The following is a 17,637-nucleotide window of genomic DNA, read 5'->3' as shown; positions in this document are numbered from 1 at the left end:
TTTGAATATATAATATTCATGATAGTTGTATAATCAGATGATGATTATATAATCTGTATATATACTGATATATACATGTTTTGTGTTTGTTCTTATTATAAGAATCGTATTTGATACAATTCTGAATCAGATGCAGTGGATTTGCTGAAATCCCTGTCTGGTGTCCGATTTTGGCGAACGAATACGTTATTTCATATGGAATCGAGCGTCTGAACGTAACTGATAGCAAAAGATATCATCGACTGATCTGTAAGGCGTTTGACGTCGCTTAGGCCCTGTAATCTGCGATTTAATGTTATTAGATTTAATTTCGAATTTTCTGATTTTTTTTTCCAATATTTGGTTTTTATGATTAGATCATGATGGGTATGATATGTTAAGATCATATTATGTGTTTTAACATGTTATTTTGTGTTAATTGAGCATGGTGAATGGTTATGGCTTATGACCTTAGGTTAATGATTTTGGTTTATCAAATACGGCTTACATATCGTTTAATCTTGTAATTATTAAATCTCGAATGTAACTCGAGTTCTTCTTGTAAGTTCATTAGATTAGTTTTCATATTTCATTCTTGTAATGTACATGAAGACATGAAGATTTGAAGATCAAGGGTAATCCCACACGGAGGCCATCCAAGGAAGCAATACAAGAAAGAAGACATGTAATAGTTAGCCTGTATTTATTTTCCACCTTAGATTGACCTAGATCTTTGTCATTAGCTTGATAAAGATCATATAGGATGAAGCCATAACCAACCACGCTTATTTATTGAACTTTACATATATATGCGCATATGATGAATGTAAGTGTAGAGTAGTTTATAAAGATGCATGCTTAATTAGATTAAGGATGTATGTATTAGATACGACACCCATGCCATGCTTGCTAAATAAGATTTTAAAAATGAACAAACGATTATGAGATTCTCGTGTTTATGAAACACAGAATAAAATACAAATTTTCTTTATTTCTGACATGGGGCGATTTTGTCAAAAGCGAGTTCATTGAACTTGTAAGGTTTTGGGTTTTAAGCGAGACCGTTGTGACTCCCTCACTACCTGGAAATCAAACCATTGATGAATATTGATTTGAAGTATTTTATTCAAGGAAAAATTGAGAATCTCTTTATGATGGGATCATGATCGTTTTAAAATTAACAAAACCCTAAAGTTAACATTAAGTTGATCAGATGCCTTCCAATGAGTCCAATGCGTTAACCCCTAGATCGACCAGGAGTGGGTTCGCCAAAGCGAAGTACCCCTATCTATCGTGGGAGATGTGTTGAAGTATATTGATACTTTTTGACTATTGGGTTTGACTTGACTAAGTTATCACAATAGGATTGTGAACTTAGAGGCATAGAGTTTGACGAGATTTATTAGATAAATATGAACAAATATTGTTCCACCAAGCTATCCAAGAGTTATATAGTTGATATAATTGACAAATGTTGTCTAACTGAATAATCATGTTTTAGGAGAAAAGCCAAAGCTGACCTAACGCATGGTGAAACATGGATCTTGGCTCACTAGAAAGGATATAAAAGATATTCTTTCCGAATTAATAGTTAGGGCTATTGATTTGATAAAAATAGTGGGAGATATATATTATATATATATATATATGAATAATCACTTGAACATAATTTTATGATCATCTGTAGATTAAGTCATTTTATGCACTTTAATATTATAGATATCAAATGACAAATAACACAAATAACTTCTCTATGTAATAGTCCTTGAGAAGGACAAGCTGACATGAAATAATTTTCTCAATTGACATGGGAACTTGAGGATTGTCCTCAGGTTCAAGGATTTCACTCAAACCCCTCCCTTATTTCTTCTAGCTGAGAATGAAACATGTGCTGAACAAAAATGCTTACCAGAAGTAAATTGATTATGTAACTGATATTTCATGTCTAATGCTTTTAATTATGAGTGCTAAACTTTAGAAGCAACAAGAGCATAATGATGCTTATGATATGATTGAGCACCTTCAAAGGATGTTTGAAGGATAGGCTCATCAGAAAAATTTGACAATAATATGGCACCATATTTTTACATTAATGGGAGAATGATATCCGGTTAGACCACATGTTCTAAAGATGATAGGTATATGTACCTTAATATTTTGGGTTTCAAGAATAGTCTAGAGACTCAGCTTGATTTGATCAAACAAACTTTGAACAACTTCTATTCTTAGTTTGTTAAGAACAAAAGGAATGAGATAGACATAACACACTGAGTTGTTAAGCATGTTTAGAACTGCTGAAAATAACGTGTAACACGGTAAAGGCATGAATTACATCCATACTGATGATGTACACATGGAATGCAAATGGGAAAGGAAAGTGGACAGGCAAGGTGAAGATTTGATCTTATTCGGTGCCAAACCAAAGTCCAATCCCAAAGGGCTTTTGAAGCCTAATAGTGGTGTTACTAAAGGAGATGATTTTCATTTCTGTGGAAATAACTGGATGAATGGAAGTTAAATTGTCAAGCTTATTTGGAAGATCTAAAGAAGAAGACTAGAAATGGTCAAGGTTCAGGTATAGGGTTAGAATTGGAGAAAAAGTTGTTGCTCTAATTGAAGGAACTCGATATCTAATGTTGCCCATAAAGCGAGATTGAGAACTTGATAAATTGTTATTACGTGCATGCCTTTAGCGGATACATTAAGTCAATTTCTTGTCAGAAGAAGAAAGGTTTTCATTTTAATTAAATAAACAATAGTTGTTTATTCTATTTTAATGATAAGACTTATGATGTTGCATAATTAGTTAACAGTTTATATGTTCTAAGTTGACTCAAATCAAACATTACCTCTAGCATCGTTGTTAAACCATATTAATGAGAAATGCATTTCTGAGTTACATATAGATGAATACTTGAATAAGTTTGATTTTGAATCATACGAAAGATGCGAACTTTGTCTCATTGGCAAAATACTAAAGCTTCTTTTACCTGATCAGGTGAAAGGGCCACCGAACGATTATGACTTATACATAATGATGTATGTGATCGAATGCATATGATGGCAATGGGTGGCTCATACTACTTCATAACATTTACTGATGATTTCAGTAGATATTGATATGTGTTTCTTATGAAGAATAAATCTGATTCTTTTGAAATGTTCAAAGATTATAAGGCTGAAGTAGAAAATCAAATAGAGGAAAGTATAAAAGTTCTACGATCAGATCGTGGAGGAGAATACTTAAACCTCAATTTCAAGAGTTTCTTGAACGGATGTGATAGTGTATCATAACTTACTCCTTTTGGAACACCTCAAAGGAATAGAGATTTTGAGAGGAGAAATCGTACCTTATTGGACATAGTGTGATCGATGATGAGTCAAGCGGATCTTCCATTCATTTTCTAGGGTTATGCTCAAAGAAACGGCTGCATATACACTTAACCAAGTTCCGACTAAAGCGGTTCAAAATACTCCGTATGAGATATAGAGTGATAAATGTCATGGCATGTCATTTATGAAAATTTGGGGATGTGAAGCGTTAGTAAAACGTTTAGCCTCTGACAAGCTTGGACCAAAATTAGATATATGCTATTTTGTGGGATATCCAAGTGATACTAGGGTGTAGTTTTATAATCCTTTCGAGAAAAAAGTGTTTGTTACTCGGGCCGCTGTATTTTTTGAGGGAGAACTACTTTATAAGAAAATCAGTGAGAGGATAATGCATCTCGACGAAGATCGAGAACCACATGATAACATTGAACCAGAGTTGGAATAAGATCAGGATGTCCATCAAAATGTTGAAAGTAATCATGTTTAGTAAACACATGTTATTCGTAGATCTAGTAGGATTCACCATGAGTCCGGGAGAAATTATGGATTTTTTTGACTCAAGATGGTGATGTGATGCTTACAGATAAGGATAAGCCTCACACGTACCAAGATGTGTTGTGTATATGTTGTGTACTTGATGATTTCATGAACAAGCACCTTGCTAGATTTTACTTATTGAAAAATGTAGCACTTGACGGATAAGGATTATAGTCCCGACGGATAACTCAATATAGTCTCGACGGATGATGACTTATTATCCATCGAGTGAGTAGCTTATGTAACAATAAGTCTGTAGCACATTTCTGCATACACATTATTTAAAATCTGTAGTAGTATTTAAGTCATGATTGACTTTATCTAGATATGCAGAATAGGTTGATTAATTGTACATAGATGATGTCTTGTAATTCTACATAAATGAAATGCAGTCAAGTGCCTGATTGCTACCCGACGGATAAACAACAATGAATTCAACGGATGATCAACCACCCGGCGGATGATCAGTAACTCGACGGATGATCATGAACCCAACGGATAACGAATTCAAATACCTGTTGACAGTGATAACACAGTCACATGTGTTATTCCCAGTGAACTAACAATGAGATTTACAGAAGGGGGTTGAATGTAAATCTCAAAACTTTTTCAAGTTTTGAGCAGTTTCTAAGGCTAAGTGTTTTAGTGAGCAAATGTGTGTGAATTGCTTGAAGCTAATACAGACAGATATATATTCAAACACAAATGTAAAGAACACAAAGAACTTAAAAACTTTTCTGGTGGATTTGTTGTTCCACCAGAGATGTGTTATTTCAGAAAGTCTGTGATTTAAAGAATTAAATCACCGCTGCTTCCTAGTAAAAACTAGATGATTTTCTCTCTGGATTTTTCTAAACAGCTCTGGAAAATTCTCATCTAATTACTAGCTGCTACTTGGTTTATATATCACCAAGTTTACAAGTGAAGACAAAACTGTAAAATACAATTAAAAGGCTCTTCACATGTTTCTTCTTCATTTCTCTATCCAATGCAATTTAGGCTTAGCTGTTAATCTTTGAATACTTCCTAGTTTGCACCAGAATGGAAATGCTGCGTTTTCTTGATTCCTACTAGAGGCTGCCCCATTCCAGTTTATCTCTGTCAACCCATGTGCCTCTGTTAGCTTATGAATTGTCATTATCAACTGCTATTGAACTAAGCATCCGTTGAAGCTTTCATCCGTTGATGCCTTATTCGTTGAGGCTTTATCCGTTGAAGCTTTATCCGATGATGCATTAACAGTTGAAGTCTTATCCGTTGAAACACTTATCCGTTGATGGATATTATCCGTTGAAGCTTTAGAGACATCCATTGAAGCTTTATTTCTTATCCGTTGAAGGTCTTCAATATCAGTTGATACTTCTTCACTTATACAAAATTACAAGGCATGAAATATTTAAAATTAACCCTCCTATTTGCATATTCGCTAGTAGTCAACATGACTGATAATTTCCCACAACATCTAAGAATTACAATTTGAATCCAGAGAATGAAATGTGCTACAATACTAAACTTATTTCTAAGTAAAGCTACTCCTTCAACGGATAGCCAAGATGGTCTTATCCGTTGAGGCTACAAACACTAGATTTCTACTTAAGTGTTTTGTTTAACTTATCATCAAACTAATACACATATTCCTAACAATCTCCACCTATTTATGTCTACTAGAACTGTAGGCATAAATTTGGGTTTAGCTTGATGATAACAAAACACTTGACAAACATATTAACTGTAATAAAGCAGAAATTCAAAAGTGCTGTAAAAATGTGTATGCTGAGATGGAATTGAAGAATTACATTGTTTCCAAGGGTGCTCCTTTAGCCTGAGTAGATTAATTTCTTTTCTTTTGACCCCTTGTTTTCTTTCCTAGCCTCCTGTCATTCTTCTCTATTTGAAGTTGAAGTTGTCTGTTGAACTCAGCTTCATCTTCTTCATTGATGTCCAACTTAGATTGCATATCCTTGAGAGTTTCATTACTGGCAATCTTGAGCTGATCTTCAAGTCTGAAAAATCTTCTGACTCCCTTGTTGTCTCTGAACTCCATCAACCAATGAGGTGATTTGTGAACTGTAATTCCTCTTTCTTGAATGAGTAATGTTCTAGGCAAGGCATTGGGCTCCCACCAAGTCTTCCTTATGTTGGCAATCTTGTTGAGAATCTCAGTCTTGGCAGTCCTGGTAAAGCCAGAATCCCTTTTTATGGCTGAGTAGACTCTAACCAAGGTAGAGTAGCCTTCATTCAGAATCCTGTAGAAAGGCCAAGTTCTTTCCCCACTTCCTTTGTATTTGAACACTAGTCTTTCTGGTAGCTGTCTGTAGGCATCTATTCCCCTTACTTCTTCCAGCTCATCCAGATAGAGTTCAATGTCTGAAAATTCCTTTATGTCACAAATGTGAACATAATCATCCTTAGAGGCTTTTGGCTTAGGCTTAGGCTTCTGAGTGAATTTGATTGAGGTTGGAGGAGGTGTTGATTTGATTTTTCTTTTCTGTTTCTTTGATGGTGGAGAAGTGGTTAAGAAGGTGGGAAATTTATTGGTGTCCCAATCAATTGGTTCCTCTTTAGGTGTGATTGTTTCACCATGGATATTTATGAAGGGGTCAGGCACAATGGGTTCAGGAATAGAAGGTAGAGGTTTGGATTTTGATTGTGTTTCTTCAGCTTCATCTACAATCTTTCTTTTTGCATTGGCCTTCTTTCTGTTCCCTTTCTGCCATTTCTTCTTTTCCTCACTTCTTTCTCCCACATCATCACTAAACATGTCCCCCATACCTACATCGTCACTCTTGTCTTCAATTCCTTTAGCTTGACTTGAATTTAGCTATTTTTCAAGCTTTGCTTGTGCTCTTTTGTCAGCCTTTAGCTTTTTGGCTTCTTCCTTCAACCTTCTGGCTTCTTCCCTCTTGGCTATTGAGAATTTGGGATGTTCTTGCATCACACAGATGCTCTTTCCCTCTCTAAAGATAATAACCATGTTCATCCTTTCAACCACATCCTTGGTCTCTTTATGCTTTATGATACTTCCACCCAAAGCCTTGTCTTCATCAGGCTTTGGAAGAGGAAAATCCACTTCTTTCATCTGAGCAAAGCTTAGAGAATTCTTTGTAGAGTCCTTATTGGATCTGTTGTTGGGCTTGAGAACTATAGGTTTCATATTCTTGGTAGAAATCTCTCCAACCTTATTCCTCCTTACTGGCTTGAGCTCCATAATAATTGGTTCCACCTTTGTGCTATGCTTCACAGATTGTAAATTAGAAGTTGTAGAACCAAAAATTTGTTGCATCTTTTCATCAATTTTCCTCCTTTGCTCTTTGACTTGCAATTCAGCTACTGCTATCTGGATTAGATCAATTCCATCAAGCTTTCCTTTGATTTGAATAGTTGGAGAAGTGGTGATGGCAGGAACTAGCACTTTAGATATTTGAACTGTTGTTGATGGCTCTCCTTCCCCTTCCCTTTTATTCTCCCCCTTTTTGTTATCATCAAGGATAGGGGTCAAGCCTTGTGCTTTTGCCAGCTGCATTAGTAGATTTGTCTGAGATTGTTGATTCTGAAGAATGGTGACCATAGAGTCTTCAATGATCTAAACTCTGTTTTCCAACCTGGCCAGCCTCTTGTCAGCATCAGATTCTCTCCACAATCTCACTAACAAATCTTGCATAGTACCATAAGGCATGACTGAATCCACTTCTCAGCATTGTAGGATTTCAGATCAGCAATATCCTGCTTGAGTTCACCCTGGCTCACACACACCTTCACACCCTCACCCTCACCTACTAAGGTGGCACTCCCCTCACTCACTTTTGCCATGCTGAAAGAAATAGCATGCATGTATTGACTCTCAACCTCTCCTTTTGCCTAGGAGCAACCCAGCCTCTCACTCAAATTATCACTCCCTTCCCTGAAACCTAAAAGTGATTGTACAGTAACCATGTCTTCTACAGTTGGAATTGTTTCTGTTATATGTGTAGAGACCATCAACGGATAGGGAGTATCCGTTGAAGTGGAAACTGATGATATCAACGGATAACTGCTGTTAAGCTTATCCGTCGAAGAACAACCACTTGTCAACGGATGAGAGATATCCGTTAAAGAAGGAAAAGATGTAGATAGTGAAAGTGACATAATTGTTGAATCTGTGTGAATTGATTTTAAGTGAGGTGACAGATTCTTCAACTATATCTGAAAGAATTGGCTGATGATCCAACAAATCATCTAAAAGATGATGATCATCAGGATTTGAGTGGGGCTCCTCCCAGAGTTTTAAAGAGGGAGAATCAGGAATTGATGTGAATATCATATCCACATCCAGAGAGGGTGATGGAGAGTTTGGTGATTGATGTGCTTCTATTATGAGAGAATGGGGTTGTGACTCCACATTTGCTGGAGTCACATCAAGTTGAATTTGAGAAGGCAAAGATACAGGTGGATGTATCTGTGCTGTGTGTGCCCCCTGTGTGGAAACTAGGGTTTTAGCCTTCTTTTTCCTTGAAAAGGCTTTGATTGGTGAATGTGTGGCTTCAGTGTCCCTCCCTCTTTTGTTCTATGTCCCTGGTTGGGGACTATTTTCAATAGCTGCATCCTTTTGAAAGGATGTAACTAGGGATGCATTTGACTCCTTTTGAACCACCACAATCTTTTGAGAGACTGTGGCTTGGCTGGCTAGGGTACCACTCACCTCTCCCACCTTATCCTGTGGGGTTTCTTGATGTTCACCCCTCCCCTCACCACTCACACCCTTTTCACTCCCTTCAGGGTTTATGGTAGTTGTTACAACTGTTGTCTTTTGAGAAACAACATAGGTGGTTTTCTTTGACTTGTGTTTTGAAATTTTAGTTTTGGTGGCTATGGTAGGAACCTGTTGGGACAAAGACACATATTCCATTGCCACACTAGAAGGCAAAGAAACAATGAGGTTAGAAACAGTAGGAGTTATAGAAGTGTTTACCTCACTTACCTGTGGTGCATTCATTATTGGTAAATAAACCAATGGCACCTGGCTGTTGAGGTTGATTCTCAAAAGGTCTGCAAGGACCCTTTTCTCTTGAGCCCATCATTTAAGTTTATTGCTCTCATTATATATAACCAACCCTTCAGCAACATGGTTAGACAATAACATAAAGAATCTAGCATAGTAGATGTTATGGGGTCTATTAGCTTTGTTACCTAACCTGGAACCTAATTCTAGCATGACATAGTTGCTAAAATTAAAGTACCTATCAGAAACTAGCATATAGAGCATATTAACAAGAGATGAAGTTATGGCATCAAAATTGCTAATCTTTCCAGAGAAAACCTTGATAAAGGCATCTCCAAGAAAACTCCATTCTTTCCTAAGGCTCTTCCTTCTAATACTACCTAAACTGGCAGAATCAAAAGAATAGCCTATGGAATCTAACATAGCAGATACATATTTATCAGTGTGTGGTGTCATGGCATTATTCTCAGGCAACTTAAAGCAAGACTGTATATTATCACAGTTAATGCAATAATCCTTACCTTTGAGAGAGAAGGCAATAGTCATATCTGTGGAGTTGAACTCTGCAGTTGTCCAAATTTCCTCAATTACCTCACAGTAAATGGTTGGGGCTTCCAGCATTGCATAGCTTAGTTTGCAGTTTTTGATGAAGTCCATCATTTTGTGATAATCAGAATGGGCTTCATTCTTTTCAACCAAGGCTACGAAATTGTTCTTTTCATAAACAAATCCAGACTGAGACATAATTTTGACTACCGGTGCCATTGTTGTGAATAGAGGTTGCAGAGAAAAACTTGAGAGTTTTGGGAGAGGAAGAGAATAAAAATTGCAAGAAAGCGTAAATTAAAAATAAGAATTCAATGGGCTTTTATACTTTCTTGAATTAAAATGTAAATAAAATGATTAAATGATACTTTTAAATAAATTACAGCCGTTTGAGAATAAAGAAAACTGTAGAAATTCTGAAAACTGCCTTTAATACAAATACATACAAACAGTATATATCTGTATCAACGGTTAAGTAAAAAAATCAACGGCTGTAACTCACTTAAAGTAACTGATGTGACACTTCAACGGATAAGGTAAATAGTATCCGTTGATGATCAACACTATTTTATCCGTTGAAGGATAAAATTACCAGAAATGTATTTGTCTTTCAACGGATAATGAACATCCGTTGATAGAACAATTTTGGCTTTCAACGGATGGGGAATATCCATTGATAGAATACTTTTTACTTAAAGCCAACTTTGTTCTTGCAGCAAATTCATTTCAGGCTTCAAAGCAGATTATAAAGAGGACATAAATTTATGAATAATTAAGCATACCTAGCTCACTTACTAATCTTGTGAATGTTGATTCATCAAGTGGCTTGGTAAATATGCCTGCAATCTGCTTTTCACTTGGAACAAAATAAAGTTCCACTGTACCTTTCATCACATGTTCCCTAATGAAGTGGTACTTGATGTCAATGTGCTTGGTTCTTGAGTGTGGCACTGGATTTTCAGTAATGGCAATGGCACTGGTGTTGTCACAGAATATAGGAATTTTGCCAATAGTTAGTCCATAGTCAAATAGTTGATTCCTCATCCATAGTATCTGTGCACAGCAACTACCAGCAGCAATGTAGTCAGCTTCAGCTGTTGATATAGAAACAGAATTTTACTTCTTGCTGAACCATTACAAAAGCTTGTTCCCTAGAAATTGACAGGTGCCAGTTGTGCTTTTCCTGTCTATTTTGCAGCCTGCATAATCTGCATCTGAGTAGCCGATTAGATCAAAACCAGACTCTCTAGGGTACCAAATTCCTAGATTTGGAGTCCCTTTGAGATATCTGAAGATTCTTTTAATAGCCACTAAGTGAGATTCTTTAGGGTCAGCTTGAAATCTAGCACAGAGACATGTAGAGAACATTATATCAGGTCTTCTAGCAGTTAAATATAAAAGTGAGCCAACCATGCCTCTATAACTTGAAATGTCCACAGACTTTCAGCCTTGTTTAATTCAAGCTTGGTGGCAGTGGCCATGGGAGTTTTTGCAGATGAACAGTCCTTTAAGTCAAACTTCTTTAAAAGATCATAAATATATTTAGTTTGACTAATGAAAATTCCACCACTAACTTGTTTAACTTGTAAACCAAGAAAATAAGTTAGCTCTCCCATCATGCTTATTTCATATTTACTTTGCATTAACTTAGCAAACTTTTCACAAAGCTTATCATCTGTAGATCCAAATATAATATCATCTACATAAATTAGAACAAGTATTGTAGAGCCATTGACATTTCTAAAGAAAAGAGTTTTGTCAACAGTGTCTCTTGTGAAGTGATTATCTAGAAGAAATTTTGATAGAGTCTCATACCAGGCTCTAGGTGCTTGCTTTAGTCCATAGAGTGCTTTTAACAGATGATACACATAGTCTGGAAAATTTGGATCTTCAAATCCTGGAGGTTGGCTTACATAAACTTCTTCCTCCAATTCCCCATTTAGAAATGCACTCTTGACATCCATTTGATAGACCTTGAAATTGGCATGGGCTGCATAGGCTAGAAAGATTCTGATGGCTTCAAGTCTGGCAACTGGAGCAAATGTCTCATCAAAATCTATTCCCTCTTGTTGAGAATAGCCTTTAGCAACCAGTCTGGCTTTATTCCTTATAACAATGCCATTTTCATCCATCTTGTTTCTGAATACCCATTTTGTGTCAATAGAACTCTTGTTCTTTGGCTTGGCTACCAGCTTCCATACTTTGTTCCTCTCAAATTGGTTTAGCTCCTCTTGCATTGCTAAAATCCAATCTGGATCCAATAGAGCTTCTTCCACTTTCTTAGGTTCCTCCTGTGATAGAAAGCTACTATACAGACATTCATCTTGAGTAGCCCTTCTAGTTTGCACTTTAGATGTAGCATCACCAATGATCAGTTCAAAAGGGTGATTCTTGGTCCATTTCCTTTGAGGTGGTAGATTAGCTCTAGATGAGGTTGCCTCAGTATTGTCATGATGTGAGATAGAATGTTGATTGGTTGAAACTCCCCCTGAGTTGCTGATCCTTTGAAAGGAATTGGGAGCTCTATCAACTGATGAAGTGAATTGATTATCCGTTGACAGACTGTTATCAACGGATGCTTCATTGTGAACTTCAACGGATGATGCACTTTGTCTTTCAACGGATGCTGCATTGCTTCTTTCAACGGAAGCTGAATTATGACTTTCAACGGATGCAGCATTCTGTGCATTATCCAAAGGCAGATTTTGAATTCTTCTTGAGATGCCTTTTTCATCATTCTCATCTTCACTATCATCACAATATATCTCAATATTGTTAAATTTGAGTCCCTCATGATGTCCCTCATCTGTTAGTCCATCAATCTTTTTATCATCAAACACAACATGCACAGATTCCATGATAATGTTGGTTCTTAGATTGTAGACCCTATATGATTTTCCAGTAGAATAACCAACAAATATTCCTTCATCAGCCTTTGCATCAAACTTCCCTTTGTGATCAGGTTAATTCCTTAAGATGTAGCATTTGCAACCAAAGACAAGCAGAAAGTTTAAAGTTGGTTTTCTTCTCTTGAATAATTGATAGGGAGTCATGCCTTTTGCCTGATTAATTAGAGAAATATTCTGAGTATAACATGCACAGTTAACAGCCTCAGCCTAAAAGTAAGTTGGGAGTTTTGACTCTTCAAGCATTGTCCTTGCAGCTTCAATTAGTGATCTGTTCTTCCTTTCCACCACACCATTTTGTTGTGGAGTCCTTAGAGCTGAGAACTCATGCATGATCCCATTTTCTTCATAGAACAACTTCATGGTTGAATTCTTGAACTCAGTTCCATTGTCACTCCTAATATTCCTTATTTTGTAATTAGGATGATTGTTGACTTGCTTGATATGATTGATAATGATTTCACTAGCTTCATCCTTTGATCCAAGAAAATAAACCCATGAAAACTTTGAGAAATCATCTAAATCACTAGGCAATATCTTTTTCTTGAAATTGACAATACATTGACTGGTCCAAAAAGATCCATGTGTAGCAGTTGTAATGGTTCATCAATTGCAGATTCAAGCTTCTTACTGAATGATACTTTCTTTTGCTTTCCTTTCTGACAAGCATCACACAGTCCATCCCTTGTGAATTCTATAGAGGCATTCCTCTAACTAAGTCCTTTTTGACTAGATCATTCATTGTCTTGAAATTCAAGTGGGACAGCTTCTTGTGCCATAGCCAACTTTCAACTAGACTTGCTTTGCTGAAAAGACAAGTAATAGATTCTGCATCTGTAGAGTTGAAGTCAGCTAAATACACATTCCCTTTTCTAACTCCAGTTAGAACCACTTTATTGTCCTTCTTACTTGTGACAATACAGGCTTCAGAATTGAAGGAAACAATATTCCCTCTGTCACACAGTTGACTGATGCTCAATAAATTGTGTTTGAGACCAATGCAACTTCATCAATGATGACATTTTCTTTTGAAATCAAGCCATTTTCCAAGTACCATAGATTCCTTCTTTTTACCTGCACACAACAAAATCAATCAAGTTGATTTTGGTACCCAAGTTTCCTTGGGTCCAGCCTTGTTAGTCTTTTTCCTAGACTTCATTCCTCCTGCATCTTTTGACTTAGGTAACTTTGGGTCAACCTTGGTCTCAGATGTAGTTGGTTGAAGTGTAGGGTTAGTCACAGAATCATTTAGCACATTTGATTGAATTTGATAAGGCATAGATTGTGCAAACATATTATTCTACACAGGCATATTGTATGGCATTTGAGGCATACTAAATGCAGTAAAATAAGGATTATTAATATATGGCATGTTTGCAAAATGTGCATGGGGATTCTGATGAGACATAACAGGCATAGCATGCAGAGGTGACATAGATATGTTAGGCATGGAGGGATTTGAAGGCATGGGAGCATTCTTAACAGATTTGCAGTTATCAGATAGATGATTAACACTTTTACAATGTACACATCTTTTTCTAGGAGCATACTTATCAGGTGTGTAATTGTTATGTTTATTAATCCCTACCTTCCCATTTCTTTTAGATTTTCTTTTAGTTTCCTTTTTATCCTCAACCAACTTAAGCCTATTTTTCAGCTGATCTAAAGTCATGTATCCTATATTCACCTTACTGGCATCTTTGGATGTGCTAGCTCCTTCTTTGACAAAGTTCTTGAAAGTTGAACCATCCTTCTTATTGAGATTTTTATTTTTAAGATTACTTGCCTGTTTTAATTGATGAGCCTTCAACGGATGCTCTTTTTCCACCTTCAACGGATAACTTTCATCATCCGTTGATTCCACATCCGTTGACAATCCATCAATTAATTCTAACTCCTTTTTGTTTTTCTTCCAGGCATTCTCACAGAATGATTCAATTCCCTGAACCTTGGCAATCTGAACACTAACATCCCTAGATGTTTTCCAGGCATTGATTACCTTTTGCTCACTTTCTAACTATTTAGAAAGAATTTCTACTTTCTTAACAGCTTCTTCTAGTTCACTCTCAACAGTCAAGCATTTTAGTTTAATCTTTTCAAGCTCAATTACCTGATCCTCTAACACAGCATTCCTATCACTTAAAAACACATTATTCTCTTTGATCCCAGTGTTTTCTTTAGCTTGTGATTTAAGGGAAACACGCAAATGATATAATTCATTGGACATATCATTTATGGCTTCATTGCATTCATTTTTAGAAAGCTGAGAGAGATCAGTAGTAATTACCTGGGTGCTTGATGAACTAGTTTCATTTTCATCAGAACTAGCCATCAGGGCTAGGTTGACATATTCCATATTATCATCTTCATTGACTCCATCTGCTGCCCAATCGTCTTGAGTGAGAAAAGCTCTTTCCTTTTGTTTGAGCAAATCAAAATACTTCTTTTTGTAATCAACTTGCTCAAGTTTCTTCTTATCAGATGTTGGCTTCCTACACTCACTTGCAAAGTGTCCACTAATGCCACAGTTATAACATTTGAACTTGGATTTGTCCACCATATTTTTGTTTGGCTTAGTGAATTTTGTATTTTTCCTGAATTTCATCTTTGCAAACCTCCTGGACAGAAAAGCCATATGTTCATCAACATCATCAGAGTCATCCTGACTGGAATTGTCTTCATCCTCATCTACTTGCTCCTTACCCTTGCTTGATTCTGATTTGCTTGTGCCAATTTTGAGACTTGGCATTATCTTCTCCTCATTCCTGGCTTCAATCTTCTCATTGTCAGCTACAAGTGTAACTGATCCTCCTTTTCTCTTTCCCTTTTCCAAAAGCTCATCCTGCTCCATTTCAAGTTCATAAGTCTTCAAAATTCCATATAATCTTTCAAGTATGAAGTTCTTATAATCTTGTAAATTTCTTAGAGAGACAGTCATAGGCTTCCATTCCTTTGGTAGAGACCTCAGAAATTTTAAGTTGGAATCCTTGACTTGATACACTCTACCATACAGCTTTAATCCATTTAACAGTTTTTGAAATCTGTTGAAGGTATCATTTAATGATTCTTCTTCTTCAAAGTGAAAATATTCATGCTGTTGAATAAGAAGCTGCATCTTGTTCTCTCTAACCTGCTCAGTACCTTCACAGATGATTTGTACAGTATCCCAAACTTCCTTTGCAGTTTGGCTATTGATGACATTGTCAAACATATCTTGATCTATGCCATTAAACAAAATGTTCATGGCTTTCTTGTCCTTGCGAATTTCTTCCATGTCTTCAATAGTCCATTCTGCTTTTGGCTTAGGAATGGACTATCCAACAGCAACTGTTGCAGTAGCAGCTGTGGCCATTTTGTGAGGGATGTGAGGACCATTTTCAATACAGTTGATGTAGCTTTCATCTTGAGAAAGAAGATGTAAATGCATCTTCACTTTCCAGAGATGATAGTTATCTTTTTCCCGGACTGGAATCTTTATACCAATATCCTTCCTACTCATGTTGATAGCAGGAGGATTCTTCTGTGCACTCATGATGTTAGCAGAATAGATCTTTAAACTCTTTGTATGTTAAGAGCTTGCTCTGATACCAATTGTTATTCCCAGTGAACTAACAATGAGATTTACAGAAGGGGGGTTGAATGTAAATCTCAAAACTTTTTCAAGTTTTGAGCAGTTTCTAAGGCTAAGTGTTTTAGTGAGCAAATGTGTGTGAATTGCTTGAAGCTAATACAGACATATATATATTCAAACACACATGTAAAGAACACAAAGAACTTAAAAACTTTTCTGGTGGATTTGTTGTTCCACCAGAGATGTGTTATTTCAGAAAATCTGTGATTCAAAGAATTAAATCACAGCTGCTTCCTAGTACAAACTAGATGATTTTCTCTCTGGATTTTTCTAAACAACTCTGGAAAATTCTCATCTAATTACTAGCTGCTACTTGGTTTATATATCACCAAGTTTACAAGTGAAGACAAAACTGTAAAATACAATTAAAAGGCTCTTCACATGTTTCTTCTTCATTTCTCTATCCAATGCAATTTAGGCTTAGCTGTTAATCTTTGAATACTCCCTAGTTTGCACCAGAATGGAAATGCTGCGTTTTCTTGATTCCTACTAGAGGCTGCCAGATTCCAGTTTGTCTCTGTCAACCCATGTGCCTCTGTCAGCTTATGAATTGTCACTATCAACTGCTATTGAACTAAGCATCCATTGAAGCTTTCATCCGTTGATGCCTTATTCGTTGAGGCTTTATCTATTGAAGCTTTATCCGATGATGCATTAGCAGTTAAAGTCTTATCCGTTGAAACACTTATCCGTTGATGGATATTATCCGTTGAAGCTTTAGAGACATCCGTTGAAGCTTTATTTCTTATCCGTTGAAGGTCTTCAATAACAGTTGATACTTCTTCACTTAAACAAAATTACAAGGCATGAAATATTTAAAATTAACCCTCCTATTTGTATATCCGCTAGTAGTCAACGTGACTGATAATTTCCCACAACATCTAAGAATTACAACTTGAATCCAGAGAATGAAATGTGCTACAATACTAAACTTATTTCTAAGTAAAGCTACTCCTTCAACGGATAGCCAAGATGGTCTTATCCGTTGAGGCTACAAACACTAGATTTCTACTTAAGTGTTTTGTTTAACTTATCATCAAACTATTACACATATTCCTAACAACATGCGTCGAGTGGATGCAAATGAAATGTGGTAGCCTATTCAACTAGGTTTTTGAGAACAAAGAAGCATTGCCATTTCCATGCTATTATGAAGATATTCAAAGATGCTGGAATAGAGTAATGAAGTAGCATTGTAATAGACTCGATAGTTTTTGTTTTATTATCTTGTCTTATTGCTTTGTAATCTTGGTGATATATAAACCAAGAAGCAGCAAATAGAATAGCAACTAACCAACTGAGGAAAAAATCAGAAAAGAGAGAAACATTTGTAAGCTGAATTCTTAGCATTTCTCTCATTCTTAGTTGTTATCATTTTGTAAGCAGCTGTGAGCTTTTTGCACACAGTGTTCTCTCGATATATATTATATATCTCTGGTGGAATCATTCAAATCCACCAGAATGTTTTTAAAGACTCTCTTTTTTAATTACTTGTGTTTTGATTCATTTCAAGTGATTATTCCGCATTCTGCTAATCAATTCACACTGATATATATATATATATATATTTGAGTTAGAATAATTTTATTCAAGAAAAAGGTTCAAGAATTCCATTCAACCCCCTTCTGTAATTCTTGTTATATTGTTAAGGGACTAACAATTGGTATCAGAGCAAGCTCTTAACAAACAAAGAGTTTAAAGATCAAAACAATACAGCAAGATGAACA

The sequence above is a fragment of the Apium graveolens genome, chromosome 2 (genome assembly GCF_009905375.1).
Source record: "Apium graveolens cultivar Ventura chromosome 2, ASM990537v1, whole genome shotgun sequence".
NCBI lineage: Eukaryota > Viridiplantae > Streptophyta > Magnoliopsida > Apiales > Apiaceae > Apium > Apium graveolens.
This window is presented reverse-complemented; position numbering follows the sequence as displayed.